This window comes from Pongo abelii, chromosome 18 (assembly GCF_028885655.2).
Source record: "Pongo abelii isolate AG06213 chromosome 18, NHGRI_mPonAbe1-v2.0_pri, whole genome shotgun sequence".
Taxonomy (NCBI): domain Eukaryota; kingdom Metazoa; phylum Chordata; class Mammalia; order Primates; family Hominidae; genus Pongo; species Pongo abelii.
The window spans coordinates 31,856,112-31,870,890 of NC_072003.2; the positions used below are offsets into that span (position 1 = coordinate 31,856,112).

A 14,779-nucleotide genomic window follows, 5' to 3' on the forward strand; every position below is an offset into this window, starting at 1 on the left:
TTTTCCAGGCTAGAGTGCAGTGGCACAATCATAGCTCACTGTTGCCTTGAACTCTTGGCCTCAAGTGATCCTCTAGCCTCAGCCTCCCAAAGCAGTGGGATTGTAGGCATGTGCCACTCTGGCCAGAACAGATGAGGGGAGATCATTTAAGATGGCATTGCTCAGTCTCACTAGTGGGCATACATCTCAGAGAAATCTTCACACAGACCACAGGGGAATAAGCATGAGGTTGTTTACTGTGGCATTGTTTGTGGTAGCCAGTAGTAGTTGGAGGCAACTTACAGGTCCCTCATAACTGAAATGTGGGTGCCCACTTCGAAATATTGCATGGTTGCTGTAAGTCATAGGTAAAGTGTGCACACAATGACAGGTGTTGAAAGCAGAGCGCTGAGGCCTGGCGCACTGGCTCACACCTGTAATCCCAGGAACTTTGGGAGGCTGAGGTGAGTGGATCATCTGAGGTCAGGAGTTTGAGATCAGCCTGGCCAACATGGTGAAACCCCATCTCTACTAAAAATACAAAAAATTAGCTGGGCATCGTGGCGCGGGTCTACACTCCAGCCTGAGTGAGTGAGACTCTGTCTCAAAAAAATTTTTAAAATAACAAATAAATAGAGAGGCCATGCAGAGCCCAATGACGAAGTGTGTCATTAAGTAGAAATAAGTAACTCAACCTTAGCACCAGCGATTAAAAAACAGAAAGCCTTTGCAGTTGTTTAGGGAAGGTGTCCCTACCTTGGCCTAGGGTGGATGTGGTGGAGGTGAAAAGTAGGTGGATTGTGTTATATGAATGAATACGTGTAAAGGATTTTGAATAGTGCCCGGTGCATAGCAAGTGCCAACAAATGTGTTTTTATATTGCAGACACGTGGTGGATTGAATGAGGGAGGGGAGGGAAAGGGTGATGTCAGGGATAACCCCCAGGTGCTGACTCAGGACATTGTACTAAGTAGGAGGTGAGACATGAAAACTGAGTATAGATCATTCTTTTGAGAAATGTGGATGTGGAGAAGACAGAGCAATTCCTTACATGTGGACAACACTCTAAAACACTTTTTAAAAAGTTAATCAATAAATGTTTATTGTAGAAAAATCAGAAATTAACAATAAAATTTTAAAACAGGGCAGAGACCAAAATAATTTAAAAAACAACTGTGAGCTCTACATCTCTCCTGATCAGTGACTAGGGTTGATTTTTTAAATTTATTTTATTTATTTATTTTTTAAGACAGAGTCTTGCTCTGTTGCCCAGACTGGAGTGCAGTGGCACAAGCTTGGCTCACTGCAACCTCTGCCTCCTGGGTTCAAGTGATTCTTCCCTGCTTCAGCCTCCAGAGTAGCTGGGACTACAGGTGCGTGCCACCATGCCCAGCTAATTTTTGTATTTTTAGTAGAGACATGGTTTCATCATATTGGCCAGGCTGGTCTCAAACTCCTGGCCTCGTGATTCGCCCACCTTGGCCTCCCAAAGTGCTGGGATTACAAGCGTGAGTCACCACACCTGGCCTAGCTAGGGCTGATATTTAACTATCAGGAGAAAGAGCCCCTGAGACCTTTACAAATGCAAAATTTGCAAAATCTCTCAAAGCATAACCTTCATAAAAGGCAGTAAGTAGAACTGCAGCTGGGTGGATGGGCATGTCATTCACTGACCTGACGCCCACAGAAAGAAATGCAAGTGTGATGGAAGAAAATGACGCATTAATTTTTGGGTTAAAATAGTTTCAGTGCTAACGCCTGAGATTCTCTAATAAACAGAAAAATACTGACGGGGCTGAGCGTGGTGGCTCATGCCTGTAATCCCAACACTTTGGGAGGCTGAGGCAGGAGGATCGCTTGAGCCCAGGAACTCAAGACCAGCCTACGCAACATAGCAAGACGCCCATCTCTACCAAAAAAAATTTAAAAATCAGCAGAACGTGCTGGTGTGTGCTTGTAGTCCTAGCTACTCAGGAGCCCTGATGGCACCACTGCACTCCAACCTGGACAACAGAGCAAGACCCTGTCTCAAAGAGAAAAAAAAAGAAAAAGAAACATGTGATGGCCAGGCACTGTGCTAGGTACTAGAAATACACAGGTGAACAAAAGATGATCCTAATCTCACAGGACTTGCAAGTTTTTCAAATAATCAACAAATAATTACACACATTTGTAGTAAGAAACTTTAAGATACCAGGATGGCCTTCGATGAATACCATTGAGGCCACACGTCCATTGCACGTCCATATCCTTAGTAGTTTCCTGAGAAGATTCCCTAAAAGTATGATTTCTGGTTCTAAAGATCTGCTTGTGTTGTTTTTTTTTTTTTGAGATGGAGTTTCCCTCTTGTCATCCAGGCTGGAGTGCAATGGTACAATCTCCGGTCACTACAACCTCCGCCTCTTGAATTCAAGCGATTCTCCAGCCTCAGCCTCCCCAGTACCTGGGATTACAGGCACCCGCCACCACGCCCGGCTAATTTTTGTATTTTTTAATAGAGATGGGGTTTCACCATGTTGGCCAGGCTGGTTTCGAACTCCTGAACTCAGGTGATCTGCCCGCCTCAGCGCCCTAAAGTGTTGGGATTACAGGCGTGAGCCACCGCGCCCGGCCTGTTTTTAATTAATTTTTTAACAACAGACTTTATTTTTTAGGGCATTTTTAGGTTCACAACAAAACTGAGCAGAAAGTACAGTTTTCATATTACCCCTGCGCCCATCCACCTCCAGCAAGCAGCAATCTGTTCGCTTTCAAGTTTTATTTATTTATTTATTTTTTGCTTTTTGTTTTAAATAGACTCTGGGGAAATGTGAGAAAACGCTGAAAACGCACAAGCACTTTGCTTGGTTAAATTAAGGTTCCGCCAAGAGCCCGAGCGGTGTGCCAAGTGAAAACTACATTTCCCACGGGGCAGCGGGTCACGTCACAGAGGAAAGACTACGCATGCGTGCACGGTCCTCCGCGCGCGACTACGCTCATAAAAGGAAAAAAAGCGTGTGCGGTTCTCGACGTGCCGCCAATCTTCGAACGCAGGTCCGTGATCATCCGCTGACTCCGAAAAAGCGTTCGAGGAACGCGCCTGCTCCCCTCGTCGCAGTTTCCAGGCCGACGAGCTTGTTTTGTCCGAGACTCGGTAGGTGGGGACGGGCCGTGGCCTGAGACCTCCGGCGAAACGCGGGAGTGAAGAGCTGAGTCCTCCCTCCGCGCCGCGGCTCCCGACCTCCCTGAGGCGGCGCTCTAGGGTCGGTGCGCACGCGCTCTGGGCGGGAAGGGGCCGGGCTCGTGGGGGTGGGGGGAGGGGCGGGGCTCGGGGGCGGAAGGGGCGGGGCCAGGGGAGGGCGGGCCTTGCGCCCGGCCGCTCGAGGTCTGCGCGTGCGTGCTTCCATCCCGGGCGAGGGTAGGAAATAGCGACACGCTGGGCTCGGCAAAGTGTGGGGAGTATAGGCGTGAGCCCCCGCGCCTGGCCAAAAAATGCCCGTCTTAAGAACAGCGAAACAGCCTCCTTCACCCTCGCTGTCCTCCAGTTACCTCTTCCTCGGCTCGGGTTTGCACCCAGAGGCCTTAGTCTACTCTCACTAATGCCTTTTCTCGTCTAAGTCTTGAACCCTTGAGCCTCTAGTCAGGCTTTGGTCTCCACCACTCCACTAAAAAGGCTTCTTGTCAAAGCCACCAGTGATCTCTAGGTGGCCAAATTTATTGTTAAGTTAGGTCTCAGTCCTGTAGCAGCATGTGATGCTGTGGATCACTGCCCCATCTTGAAACACTGTTTTCATTTGGCTTGCTGAACGTTCACTTCCTTTGCCTCTGCTCTCTCTGGCTTCTCCTCTGTTGATTCTAACCTAGGCATCATCTCACATTTTTTTTTTATTAGAGACACGTTCTCTGTTGGCTCAGACTGGAGAACAGTGGTGCTATCACAGCTCACTGCAGCCTCGAACTCCTGGGCTTAAGCAGTCCTCCTAACCAAAGCCTCCCCAAATGCTGGAATTACAGGCATGAGCCACCACAATCCCAGTTTCACATTTTAAATGTAAATACCGGCCAGGCGCGGTGGCTCACGCCTGTAATCCTAGCACTTTGGGAGGCCGAGGTGGGCAGATTGCCTGAGCTCAGGGGTTTGAGACCAGCCTGAGCAACGTGGTGAAATCCAGTCTCTTCTAAAAAAAAATAAAAAAAATAAAAAAAAATTAGCCGGGCGTGGTGGTGGGTGCCTGTAATCCCAGCTACTTGGGAGGCTGAGGCACAATAATCGCTTAAACCCAGGAGGTGGATGCTGCAGTGAGCCAAGATCGTGCCACTGCACTCTAGCCTGGGTGACAGAGCAAGACCCTGTTTAAAAAAAAAGAGTCCTAGAGGTGGAAGAAAATCCACATATAAGTGGACCTGCACAATTAAAACCTGCATTGTTCAAGGGTCAACTGTATAGCTATATTGAAAGAGATTTATTGTGATGGATTGGGTCACACTATTATAGAGGCTGAGAAGTCCCGAGATTTGCCATCTGCAAGCTGGAAGCCCAGGAAAGCAAACCCTCTGGAAACTCACAGACACACTCAAAAGTGTTTCACCAGCTATCTGGGAATCCCCTAGCCCAATCAGTTTGACACATGAAGTTAACCATCACATTTCCCTAGCTTTGTTTTTCAGTTGCCTCAATCATCATTTTACTGGTGATACTTTGAGTGTTGTCATAATAGCCTAATGGTGGATTGGCAGCTTCCACTTTTGTGATCTCTTTTACTATTGAATATGCTGAAGTCGTGACACAACTTGGAATTCAGAGGAAGAGCATAGGTTTTAGAACTTGCAGCCTTGCAGTCCCAGCTCAACTACCTATTTTTCCTGAGTTACCTAGCATAACCTATCTGAATTTCAGTTTCTTCACTATACTTACCCTTCTGTTATCTATTTTATAAGATTGCTGTAAGGTTTAAATGAGAAACACTGGCATAAGTTGCAATACAGAGTCATTAAGGAAAAAAATTGTCTTCTCTTCTTAATGTCTCTTTAACCAATTGATGAATATAGATTCTATTTATTTATTTATTTATTTATTTATTTATTTATTTATTTTTGAGATGGAGTCTCGCTCTGTCACCCAGGCCGGAGTATAGTGGTGCAATCTCGGCTCACTGCAACCTCTGCCTCCCGGGTTCAAGCGATTCTCCTGCCTCAGCCTCCTGAGTAGCTGGGACTACAGGCATGCACCACCATGCCCAGCTAATTTTTTTTTTTTTTTTTAGTAGAGATGGGGTTTCACCGTGTTGGCCAGGCTGGTCTCGACCTCTTGACGTCACGATCCACCCGCCTCAACCTCCCAAAGTGCTGGGATTACAGGCATGAGCCACCACGCCTGGCTGCACATCTGGGTATTTTTTATTTTTGGTAGAGATAGAGCCTGGCTATGTTGACAAGTCTGGTCTCAAACTCCTGGGCTCAAGCAATCCTCTGTACTTGGCCTCCCAAGGTGTTGGGATTACAGGCATGAGCCAGTGTGACCCGCCTGTTTATTGGTTTTGTTAAATGCCTTGTCATGAGGCATTAAAAAGCCCATGATGGAAAGAAGATAGCCCCAGAGAAGGGATTCCAAATTCTTCACAAATTCTTCAGCGGATGAGTGGATTAAAAATGAGATCTATCCATACAATGGAATGTTATTTAACCATGAAAAGGAATGAAGTTACTGATACGTGCTGTGACATTGATGACCTTTGGAAACATGCTAAGTGAAAGAAGCCAGTCACATAAGGTCACAGAGTACAGTTCTATTTATATGAAATGTCTAGAATAGGCAAATGTACAAATATGAAATTAGAATAATAGCTGCCAATGACTGAGAGGAGAAGGGGGTGGGGAATGACTGCTAATAAGGTTTTAAGGAGAGTTGGTGAAAATGTTCTAAAATTAGTGGTGATATTTGCACAACCTTGTGACTAACATAACACTGAATTGCACACTTTAAAAAAGTGAACTGGGGTGGGTGCGGTGGTTCACATTTGTAATCCCAGCACATTTTGGGAGGCTGAAGCAGGAAGATTGCTTGAGCCCAGTAGTTTGAGACCAGCCTGGGCAATATGATGAGACCTCATCTCAACAGAAAATTATAAAATTAGCTGGGTGTGGTGGTGCACACCTGTAGTCCCAGCCACTTGGGAGGCTGGGGCAGGAGGATTGACTGAGCCAAAGAAGTCAAGGCTGCAATGAGCTGTGATTGCACCACTTCACTCCAGCCTGGGCAATGAGAGTGAGACCCTGTCTCAAATAAATAGATAGAGAGATAAATAGAGAATTGTATGGCATGCAAATTGTCTCCATTAAGCTGTTTTTGTTGTTGTTGTTGTTTTGAGACGGAATCGCACTCTGTCACCCAGACTGGAGTGCAGTGGTGCGATTTTGGCTCACTTTAACCTCTGCCTTCCGGATTTAAGTGATTCTTGTGCCTCAGCCTCTCAAGTAGCTGGGATTACAGGTGTGCGCCACCACACCCAGCTAATTTTTGTACTTTTTTAGTAGAGACAGTGTTGGCCAGGCTAGTCTCGAATTCCTGGCCTCAAGTGATCCGCCCACCTTGGCCTCCAAAAGTGCTGGGATTACAGGTGTGAGCCACCGCACCCGGCCCATTAAGTTGTTATTTTAAAAAGTCTGCCTAAACCTCTGAACTAGACAAACATGGGGCACATTCCAAGCAACTTAGCCAAGTTTAAAAGATCAGTACAGATTTCAACTGATGCTTGCCTCAGGGAAGCTAGATTTGGAGTTTGAGTTCAGCGGTGATTAACTGTTTAACAGAAACAAAACACCAAACTCTCAAGAACATAACAGAATCCAGAGTCTACAACACATCATCTACAATGTCCAGGATATAATCCAAAATTCTTAGACACAAGAAATGGCCTGGGCATGGTGGCTTATGCCTGTAATCCCAGCACAGCACTTTGGGAGGCTGAGGCAGGCAGATCACTTGAGGACAGGAGTTTGAGACCAGCCTGGCCAACATAGCAAAACCCCTTCTCTACTAAAAATACAGAAAAATTAGCTAGGTGTGGTGGTACACAGGAGGCTCAGGAGGCTGAGGCACAAGAATTGTTTGAACCCAGGAAGTGGAGGTTGCAGTGAGCTGAGATCGTGCCACCACTCCAGCCTAGGCAACAGAGCAAGACTCTGACTCAAAAAATAAAAAATAAAAAGGCCAGGTGCAGTGGCTCACACCTGTAATCCCAGCACTTTGGGAGGCTGAGGTGGGTGGATCACAAGGTCAGGAGTTCGAGACCAGCCTGACCAACATGGTGAAACCCCGTCTCTACTAAAAATACAAAAATTAGCTGGACGTGGTGGCACACACCTGTAATCCCAGCTACTCAGGAAGCTGAGGAAGGAGAATTGCTTGAACCCGGGAGGAAGAGGTTGCAGTGAGCTGAGACTGCACCACTGCACTCCAGCCTGGGCAACAGAGCGAGACTCTGTCTCAAAAAAAAAAAAAAAAAAAGGAACGAAAATTTTAAAATATATTTTTACAAAACAGGAAAATATGATCTGTGTTCACACAAAAAGGCAATCAACGGGCCCGGCGCAGTGGCTGACGCCTGTAATCCCAGCACTTTGGGAGGCTGAGGCAGGTGGATCACGAGGTCAGCAGATCGAGAGCATCCTGGCTAACATGGTGAAACCCCGTCTCTCCTAAAAATACAAAAAATTAGCCGGGCGTGGTGGCGGGTGCCTGTAGTCCCAGCTACTCGGGAGGCTGAGGCAGGAGAATGGCGTGAACCTGGGAGGCGGAGCTTGCAGTGAGCTGAGATCGTGCCACTGCACTCAAGCCTGGGTGACAGAGCAAGACTCCGTCTCAAAAAAAAAAAAAAAAGGCAATCAATGAAGATCAACCCCAAGAGGACCCAGATGTTGGTATCAACGGACAAGAATTCTAAAAGAGAATCAAAATAATTAGTTAAAATAAATTTTTTTAAAAATTTAAAGCAGTTATTAAAACTTTGTCAGGCCAGGTGTGGTGGTTCACACCTATAATCCCAACAATTTGGGAGGCTGAGTTGGGAGGATCACCTGAGCACAGGAGTTAAAGACCAGCCTGGGCAACATAGTGAGACCCCATCTCTACAAAAAGTTTAAAAATTAGCTGGATAGGCACAGTGGCTCATGCCTGTAATCCCGACACTTTTTGGGAGGCTGAGGCGGGCAGATCACCTGAGGTCAAGAGTTGGAGACCAGCCTGGCCAACATGGTTAAACCCTGTCTCTACTAAAAATACAAAAATTACCTGGGTGCAGTAGCTGGCACCTGTAATCCCAGCTACTTGGGAGGCTGACGCAGGAGAATTGCTTGAACCTTGGAGGTAGAGATTGCAGTGAGCCGAGATCGCACCACTGCACTCCAGCCTGGGTGACAGAGCAAGACTCCGTCTCTAAAAAAAAAAAAAAACAAAAAACAAAAAAAACAAAAGGTGTGGGGGAAAGAAAGAAAGAAAAGATGTGGCCTTCTACGTCAGTGGGAACATGAGCATGCTAGGAGCCAAAAAGTTTAGGGTACTGGGCATTGCCTCAGCATTCCTAAGAATGCTTGAAACCTTGCTGGAATTGCTGAGCCTCTCAGGGTTTGGGACAGTTTTGTTTACACGATAGAATTGTGATAAGATTAGCTGGCACCCTCAGACTCTGATAAAACCAGCCACTTGGCCTGGAAGTGCAGTGTCCCCCCATCTGGCCTTCCAATTCGTTATGGTTCCAACCCCAGGGCCTCATTCCCACTTGCTTTGCACCAGCAGGCTTGGCATTTGTTCTCATAAGGTCACAGAAACCTTTGCTTCTACTTAGAACATGTTTCCTGGGGAAGTTTAGACTTATGACTGACCAGATCCAGAGATAGCAGCACTTTGATGTAAAATCATAGGAAGAGCTTGTTCTTTCAGACAAGCCACTACCCAGTAGGCAAAGCTCAAACAAGAGATCCCTTAAATGGTGTGGTCTTTGGCCAGGCCATCATCGCGGGGTTATTCCTAGGTTTGGCAAGCGTCAGCGTTTCTTTTGCTTGTGCGATTGGCTCTTTGGCTCAATGTAACAGCAGACCCCTGGCCTCCAGATGAAAAGGGCCACTAGCGTTCACTAAGTGCATGCTCTGGGCCAGCCGCAGCCTAGGACCTTTCTTAGATATTTGATCATCAAGTAGGTGCTCTTGTTTTAATTTTATTGAGACCCAGAAAGGTTAAATAATTCATGCAGGGTGAGTGTGAGGCTTTATGAGAACTTTACAGTTGTTCTCTCCCTTCCCCCTCCTTGGACTATTCCTGGAACATGAAGGTCCAGTTCCTTTCCCTGATGGCTGTATGGCAGGTGGCGTACTTCATTTCTTTGCGGGAAATTATACTTGTATTGATGCTGGGCATGCTGCTCACCTCTTCAGTGTTTTCCCAAGTAGGGTCTGACAAATGGGGATCCAAGCCCTCCTGTATTTCAGGCTTTATTTTGGGTGCCAAGATGCAAAGACAATCCATTAAGATTTAGTTCTTGGCCGCTCATGGTGGCTCATGCCTGTCATCCCAGCACTTTAGGAGGCTGAGGCAGGAGGATTGCCTGCGCCCAGGAGTTTGAGATCATCCTGGGCAACAAGGCAAGACCTCATTTCTACAAAAAAAATTTTAAAATTAGCTGGGTGTGATGGTGCATGCCTATAGTCTCAGCTACTTGGGAGGCTGAGGTGGGAGGATCACTTGAGCCTGTGAGGTGCAGGCTACAGGGAGCCAAGATTGGGCCACTGCACTCCAGCTTGGGTGACAGAGTGAGACCCTGTCTCAAAAAAAAAAAAAAAAAAAAAGACTTAGTTCTTCTACTTTTAAGGGGCTGGAAGTCTGAGAAGTAGACTCTTCCACACATAGAAAGCAGTCTTAAAAGGGTGTATGTGCTCTGATTGTGGTTATATAACATTTACAGAAGGTGGATACAGAATGAAAATCACTTGAGGTTGTTGGGATTTGCTTTAAAACATCCTTTAATGTTGCATTTTTCTTTCACCTTAATTAGGGGAAAAAGGGAGATAATTGGAAACAGCGGTGACCAGAGTGCTCTGGGGAGGCAGAGGTTCTGTAATAACTGTTGGTAGCCAAGGAGGCCGCAAAGAAGAGAGGGTGTGCGTGGTAAGAGTGTGTTGCCATTCGCCAGATACGTGCCAGAGGCAAGGGGCATCAAGGCAGTGGGCACAGTTAGATGTTCCGCTTTGAGAGTTTGTGGCTGATGGGATCCAGGGATAGCAAGAGCTTATTGTGAAATTATAAAATGAGGTGGTTCTGCCAGGCAAGGCACTACCCAGTAGGCACAGTGATCCTCCAGACCACGTGGTCAGCTCTCTCTCTGAAAGTTTCAAACTCTGTGTGTGTCTGTGTGTCTTTGTCAGCAAAAGCTTTTATGAGATACACACCATTTTTTCTTGTTATATGTACATGGGATATCTTTAAAGGAATACCCAAGAAACAACTAGTTGCCTGAAGCGACAAGAGATTTCGTTGTATTTCAAAAATAATCTGAATTTTTTTACTATGTGTGTATATTGTTTACTCAAAGTTTTTTGTGTGTGTGTTTTTCTAGAGAAACAGACTTTTTTTTTTTTTTGAGACAGAGTCTCACGATGTCACCCAGGCTGGAGTGCAGTGGCATAATCTCGGCTCACTGCAACCTCCGCCTCCTGGGTTCAAGCGATTCTCCTGCCTCAGCCTCCTGAGTAGCTGGGACTGCAGGCGTTCCCGAGTAGCTGGGACTACAGGCGCACACCACCACACCTGGCTAATTTTTGTATTTTTAGTAGAGATGGGGTTTTGCCATGTTGGCCAGGCTGGTCTTGAACTCCTGACCTCAGGTTATCTGCCCGCCTTGGCCTCCCAAAGTGCTGGGATTAGAGGCTTAAGCCGCCGCGCCTGGCCAAGAGAAACAGACTTTATGAACAACCACATGAGACAATGAGACAGGTGATGAGGGCCTCAACTAAAACAATGACAAGCGTGGTGGGAGAGAGGGGGCTGGATTCCCAGCTCGGGAAGCCAGCTGTGCAGCGATGCTGTTAACCAGCATCTAGAAGGCAGAGCAGTGCGGGACTGGAAGTGTGAGCATCTGCGGGTGCATCTCAGTGGGATTATTCAGGGGGCAGTTGGAAGTCTGAATTGGGAGCCTTGGAAAGAGGTCGGGGTTGATGACACTGATTTAGAAGTTTAGCCTGAAGCTGATGAGAATGCTTAGGGAGTGCTTAGAGAATGAGAAGAGGATCCCGGAGCGATCTTCCACTGGGGTAGAGAAGGAGGCGGCAAAAAACCAGAATGGTGGTTAGAGACACTGGGGAGCGTGGAGGCCTGGTGTGTTAGCATTCTCCAGAGGGACAGAACTGATAGAGTGTATATATATATATATACACACATATGAGTTTATTAGGGAGAATTGCCTCACACGATTATGAGGTGAAATCCTGTGATAGGCCATCGGCAAGCTGAGGAAAGAGAGAAGCTGGTAGCATAATTCAGTCCAAGTCCGCCAGCCTTAAAACCAGGGAAGCCAACAGTGCAGCTCTCAGTCTGAGGCCTAAGGCCTGAGAGCCCCTGAGAGGTGTAAGTCTCAGAGTCTAAAGGCCAAAGAACCTGGAGTCTCATGTCCAAGGGCAAGGGGAGAGGAGGCCAAGTGTCCGGCATGACACAGAACAGAGCCAGCACGCGGAGTCAGCAAGCTGCTAGTCCCCCTTCTTCCGCCTGCTTTGTGCCAGCCACGCTGGCAGCCAACTGGACGGTGCCCACCCATATGGAGGGTGGGTCTTCCTCTCCTAGTCCACTGACAAATGTCAGCCTCTTCTGGCAACACCCTCACAGACACACCCAGGAACAGCACTTCACCAGCCATCTAGGCATCCCTCAATCCAGACAAGTTGTTGCCTAGGATTAACCATCACACATGGAAATCTAGAGAGTGGAGCTTTGAGGTGCAGCATGTAAGCAGGTGTGCAGTGCAGCAGAAAGGTCCAGGAGCTTCCAGGAGCTCCCTGGGAGCTTGAGGGTGGGCTGAGGCATGAATGGGAGAAGTGACGATGGTAGGTATGGTAGTTCTTTGTTTTTTTTTTTTGAGACGGAGTCTCGCTCTGTCACCCAGGCTGGAGTGCAATGGCGCGATTTTGGCTCTCTGTAACCTCTGCCTCCTGGGTTCATGCAATTCTCCTGCCTCAGCCTCTAGAGTAGCTGGGACTACAGGCACCCGCCACCACACCTGGCTAATTTTTGTATTTTTAGTAGAGATGGGGTTTCACTATGTTGGTCTCAAACTCCTGACCTTGTGATCTACAAGCCTCGGCCTCCCAAAGTGCTGGGATTACAGACGTGAGCCACCGCGCCCAGCCCGGTATGGTAGTTTTATGGTGAAGGAAAGGATAGTGATTCAGTCAGCATTTATTGAGAACCCAGTGTGCCAGGCTCTCTGCTAGGTATGGAGAATAAAGTGATCCCTACCCTCAAAGACTGGACAAACTAGGGGAGGAGACAAATATATACAAAGAAGATTTGAATGTGATTTGGTAGATACAGTGCTAGAAAGAGGGTCTTAGGGGGCCAGGCATGGTGGCTCACACCTGTAATCCCAGCACTTTGGGAGGCCGAGGCAGGCGGATCACGAGGTTAGGAGATTGAGACCATCCTGGCTAACACGGTGAAACCCCGTCTCTACTAAAAATACAAAAAAATTAGCCAGGCGTGGTGGTGGGCACCTGTAGTCCCAGCTACTCAGGAGGCTGAGGTGGGAGAATGGCGTGAACCCGGGAGGCAGAGCTTGCAGTGAGCCAAGATTGTGCCACTGCACTACAGCCTGGGCGACAGAGCAAGACTCTGTCTCAGAAAAAAAAAAAAAAAGAAAAGAAAAGGAGAAAGAAAGAGGGTCTTAGGGGAACAGAAAGGCAACTTAACCCTGCCTAGGAGACTGGGAGTTTCAGTTTGTGATCAGTGGAGGAGGTGACTTGGTGCTAAGCTAGATCTTAAAGATTAAGTAATTAACTGAGAGGATTAGGAGTGATTTGGATGTCCCAGATAGAGGGAACAGTGTGAACATAGGGCAGGCATGGAGATAAGAAATTATGTGGGGCTGGGCATGGCGGCTCACATCTGTAATCCCAACACTTTTCAGAGCCAAGGCGGGCAAATCACTTTGGGCTCAGGAGTTCAAGACCAGCCTGGGCAACATGGTCAAACCTGGTCTCTACAAAAATTACCTGGGTGTGGTGGTGCACACCTGTAGTCCCAGCTACTCAGGAGGCTGAGCCTGGAGAGAGAATTGCTTGAGCCCGGGAAGCAGAGGTTGCAGTGAGCCAAGATTGCACCACTGCATACTAGCCTGGGCAACAGAGTGAGACCCTATCTCAGCCTCCCAAGTAGCTGGGATTACAGGCGTGCACCACCATGCCCAGATACTTTTTTTGTATTTTTAGTAGAGACCAGGTTTCACCATGTTGGCCAGGCTGGTCTCAAACTCCTGACCTCAGGTGATCTACCCACCTTGGCCTCCCAAACTGCTGCAATTACAGGGTGAGCCACCGTACCCCACCAGTTAATTGGCTTTTAAAGTACATTCAATTATAAAATCATTACCATAATCCAATTTTAGAATATTTTCTGGACACACTGATTTTCTTTTCATTTTCTTGACTTTTAAAAATATTATTTATTTTTATTTTTTTAAGGCTTTAGCTTCAATATGATTTTTTAAATATTTTTATTATGGAAAATTTCTAGCCATAGAGAAGTAGAACTGTATAAGGAATATCCATGTTGAGCATAGTAATTTGGAGTCTTCTCTGGGTAGAGATGTTCAACCAGTGAGTGAGTATCTTAGTTCATTTGGGTTGCTGTAACAAAATACCTTAGGCTGGATATTTGTAAACAATAGAAACATATTGCTTATAGTTTTGAAGGTACCATCTTTGAAGCACAGAGCAAGCCCTCACCAGATGCTGAATCTGCTGGCACCATGATCATGGACTTCCTAGCCTCTAGAGCAATGCATTTCTGTTGTTTATACATTACCTAGTCTAAAATATTTTGTTAAAGCAGCCAAATGGATTAAGACAAATTGGTACCAGAAGTGGGGTGCTGCTGTAACAAATACCTGAAGATATGGAAGCAGCTTTGGAACTGGGTAGTGGGTAGAGACTGAAGGAGTTATGACGTTCATACTAGAAAAAGTTTACATTGTCATGAACAAATCATTAAGCACAGGTGTGGTAAGGGCACAGGAGGAGAGCTGTAGAGAAAGCCTCAGTCTTCTTAGAGATTCCCTAAGAGGGCATGAACAGAATGTTGGTAGAAATATGGATGGTAAAGGCCATTCTGATGAGATCTCAGATGGAAATGAGGAACATGTTAGTGGAAACTGGGGGACAGGTGATCTTTGTTATAAAGTGGCAAAGAACTTGGCTGATTTGGGTTTGTGCCTGTTGACCTAAAGGAACAAGCCTAGGCAAAATTAATGTAGAGTTTATTTGGGCCAAGGTTGAGGACTGCAGCCTGGGACACACTTATAAGTTGCCTTGGGGAGTGCTCTGTTTGGCCTTTGTTACAAGCAGATTTTTAAAGGCAAAAGGGAATGAGGAGTGGGCTCACACAAAGTTGTTTGAAAGGGGCCAGGCGTGTTGGCTCACGCCTGTAATCCCAGCACTTTGGGAGGCTGAGGCGGGTGGATCACCTGAGATCAGGAGTTCGAGACCAGGCTGACCAACATGGTGAAACCCCATCTCTACTAAAAATACAAAAATTAGCCGGGCATGGTGGTCGGCGCCTATAATC

General features: G+C 46.8%; 1 protein-coding gene across 4 annotated transcripts in view; it reads left to right on the forward strand.

Annotated features, from left to right (window-relative positions):
- The window catches only part of SGF29 (SAGA complex associated factor 29), an 89,378-nt gene that overhangs the window by 50,835 nt on the left and 23,764 nt on the right, over positions 1-14,779 (forward strand). For 2 of the 4 annotated variants that reach the window (XM_002826283.6, XM_054533768.2), the window contains exon 2: positions 2,776-3,112. The gene's annotated coding sequence lies outside the window, so the exon portion shown is untranslated. Of the gene's footprint in view, positions 1-1,772; positions 2,061-2,775; positions 3,222-14,779 lie in introns of those variants that run through there. The other 2 variants (XM_054533767.2, XM_054533766.2) reach the window with 2 other exon arrangements.